This window comes from Notothenia coriiceps, unplaced genomic scaffold, assembly GCF_000735185.1.
Source record: "Notothenia coriiceps isolate Sejong01 unplaced genomic scaffold, NC01 NC01_scaffold00000339, whole genome shotgun sequence".
NCBI lineage: Eukaryota > Metazoa > Chordata > Actinopteri > Perciformes > Nototheniidae > Notothenia > Notothenia coriiceps.
This window is the reverse complement of record NW_011333040.1, coordinates 7,398,028-7,401,651: the sequence shown is the minus strand read 5'-3', so window position 1 is coordinate 7,401,651 and position 3,624 is coordinate 7,398,028. Positions and strand designations below refer to the sequence as shown.

The 3,624-nt window shown below is 41.0% G+C and overlaps 1 long non-coding RNA gene across 1 annotated transcript in view; it reads left to right on the top strand.

The window, feature by feature from the left end:
- The window catches only part of LOC104944210 (uncharacterized), an 18,310-nt gene that overhangs the window by 14,256 nt on the left and 430 nt on the right, over positions 1-3,624 (top strand). The window lies entirely within an intron of this gene.

Below are 3,624 nucleotides of genomic sequence, written 5' to 3'. Positions count from 1 at the left end.
ATTACTATTAGATCTGGCTCGCCGGTATATTGCACCTTCACTCCATACTAAGGGTTTCCTCAGCTCAGAGCCTGACCCCAAACATTGATGAACTTGCACCCGTGACGAGATGCCAAGTGTCTGGCTTGAACTAGCATCAGAGCAGCAACCTGAGTTTCTATGGATGTTTACTTCTGCACTTTCTTTCTTGAGACAACAGGGCATGTTTGGTTTTTTCTTTGAGGGAAATAGTTTTTTTGAAGCTGTTGTTGGCCTGTGGANAGTTTTTCTGTATTTCCTTTCTCCTTTAATATGACTTGATAGCTTTAAACTCCGCACACTGAGCTCTGATTGGTCAGCAGGCAGTGCTGTCACTGAGTTCAACTCAGTGACAGCACTGCCTGCTGACCAATCAGAGCTCAGTGTGCGGAGTTTAAAGCTATCAAGTCATATTAAAGGAGAAAGGAAATACAGAAAAACTGCCGTTTCAGGAAAGACGGCCGGCAAAAATCACAGACTGTGTGAACGTGAACATTAATAGAATATCACCTCCCACCTTCAGAGCAATCTGACTATTATAACATTAGCGTTAAGAAAGCTTACTTAAATATCTGCCACAACATAAGTAACCGGATCAAAGTAACATTACGTACAGTCCGCGGCACTGTGAGCGCAGACTTCAATGTGTCCCATTATCATTCATATCATATCCAGTCTTTCCCCTACCATTGTCTTGGATATCTACTGTCACTTTTCACATTGAACATGTGCTCTTTTATTAAATAAACTAAACGCTTTCATTTTAAGTTGTGAGTTTAGTGTTTTTGACCCTAAGAAACACTGATGCATTAATCAATAACAATAATCCACAGCTCCTCTCTTTGCTCCAGAGGATTTCAAAAATATATATCCCAAACTTTTATCCTGGATAAAGTGTTTAAGACATGAATGTTTAAAGTTTAACGTCTTAATATTTGTCTAATTAAAGTTCACTTTTCATTCAGGAAGTAAGACGCTGTGCTGTCAGTACTGGCTTGTCCATGCTTGTGATTGGTCGAATGCTCCAACCACCCCTTTCATGTGAACGTTAATCAACTTGAGTTAACGAGTTGATAACCAGCGTCGTAGGACAGTTTAGCGAGAGCGCGTTTGTTTTGGATTAGGTAAACCGGGTAACTCAAACATATCCAGGTTAGGTTGAACCGGCTTCGTCGTACAGGCCTCAGGTGTCTTTGAAAAAGTAAATCTGATCAACTTTATAAAAGAGAGATTGACTTCTCTGTGACTGTCTGTTGTTAACCTTGATCATTTGAACAGAATGATTGAGAGTGTGTTCAAAGGCATCAAAATATAAAAATTTGCAAAAGTACTTGTTAAGCGTAAATATCAAATATAACAAATTATTGGATTATGATTATTGATGCATTCACGTGTTCATCACCAAAGGTACATTTGGAGCCAATTGTAACTATTGTGTATACTGCTGCTGGATATCTTAACCTATGAGGATACTAATATCTACTTGTTTAGTTGACCTACATTTGTTATAGCTAATAAAAGTAACTAAAGCTGAGAGATAAATGCAGAGGAGTAAAAAGTGCAATATTGTCTTCCAAAATGTGATGCAGTAAAAGTTTAAAGTAACATAAAATGAAAATACTTAAATAAAGAAATACTCAAGAATCTCAAAATTATATTTAAGTACAATTTTTGAGTAAATAATATACTTTATTACATCCCAACACTGATACTCTTTTAGCAGCTTTCACAGGCCTTCCATTAGGCCTCATAACACCAAAGGATACACTGTACGTCACACTCAGCTCTCGTCTTGAAGCACGCATGATTGTTTGAAATGATGGATCAAATTGCTCCTTGCTGGGCAGCAGGTCCTCAGATGTAAGCCAACATCAGCAGCCGGTTTAAAGAGTCCAGGGGACCCGACATGACCCATGGATTTGGCCGGCTTTACTCAGCGAGGCTGCCAAACACAGAATCTATGAAATGCCTCGCACAATTTATCATGTCAGGTAAAAACCGCCAAGATATACATATTTCATGAATGGAAAAGCTGAAAAAAGATGGCTATAATAGCTGAGCATTTTCTCCTGGATTATGGTGTAAACAAACAGAAATAGCTCCATGTCTACGCTGAAGCACCCCTCGGACGGAAAAACACTTGCAGGTATTGCATTGTATTGAGCGTGCAGATAGATAGAATTACCTGGAGGAAGACGAAGCCTGTAACTACCTCCATTATCTTAATAAGGCCATTATACAGGGCCGGCATGTCTCATATGCTGCGAGCCATGGTGTCGGGGCGCTCAGAGACTAATCATCCTGCTGTGAGCCGCCTACGCATTGCTGTCCTGCTTTACCTGGAAGAACTGCGAACAGCGACTGCTTTCATTAAACCTTTTGAAACTCCAGAGAGGTTGTTGATCCTGTTGTTATTCTGTGACGCAGGTGTTGATTTAGATTGAGGTAAATACTGTTCAGAGTGAGTCTGTGGAGAATCTATGAGTAGATTGTGCTTTAGTTATTTGATGACAGCGCCACGTTTGGTGTCTTTGAACACAACGTTTATATTAGTTGTAAAGTCTGCTACTCCCAGGTATCAAAGATTTCCAAAGCTGCCTAACAAGAGATCAAGTCACAACCATTAAACTGCACTTAAATATTCATTTGATAATGATGTATTGTGGCCAACAAGTGCAAATACGCAACAATGGCCCGAAACATTTCCATTAGCAGGAACACGAAACTATGCAAATATGAAAATCACATTGTAATCACATTATTAAATTAAGCCTATGGAAATGTTTTGGTGATGATGGTAATGTATCTTTCATAATGGTGTGGTAAGTGCATTATCTAGTTACAGTCATGGGCGTCGCACTCATTATATGAGGGTGGGACAAGTCCCCCCCACCTTTTAAAATGATTAGTTTAGACCCCCCCACTTTTACTACGCGGAAAGTCCGTGCATCGGTCTATCCACTCTCCGCTCTCTGTAGAGCGCTGTGTCAGTGCTTCATTATCAAATCCATTCCACTTGCTTATTGTGAGAATGCCCAAATCAATGAAACTCCGTACCATGTTTTCACTGCTACTGTGTACCAAGGCAGATTATCAGAGCCGTACACATGAGCTGTACACATGCTGCATTTTGTGTAGCTGTGTCTTTAGTTGTAAAATTATGCGTGCCACAGTTTCCACGCTGCGAGGCTCCGGCGCTAACGGCCCGTCCACACAGCAGCTTTGAAAAAATCTTGAAAATCTTGGAGCTGGGCGTGTCTAAGAGCTTGGGGATTTTTTGCGAGCAACGCGTCCAACAACCAATCACATGAATCTCCCGCCGCCGACATACAAAGCAAAAAACCCCGGGGATTTTATGCGAGATATATATATAAATATATAAACTCCCCAAACAGGCGAAAACCTACCAGTTTCACCCACAGTGTCTGCCACCTCCCTCCAAGCCTGGCTCCTCCGGTTTGTATCCCAGTAAATAGTTCTGGTCGTAAAGAACCGGGTGATTTGCTACCGTAATTTCTCGTTTGGAATATGAGAGCTGGCTCTCCCAGCTTGCACGTGGATTGATTGGCTAGCGCTTGCACTGTCAGATTTGCATAAACGGGATTT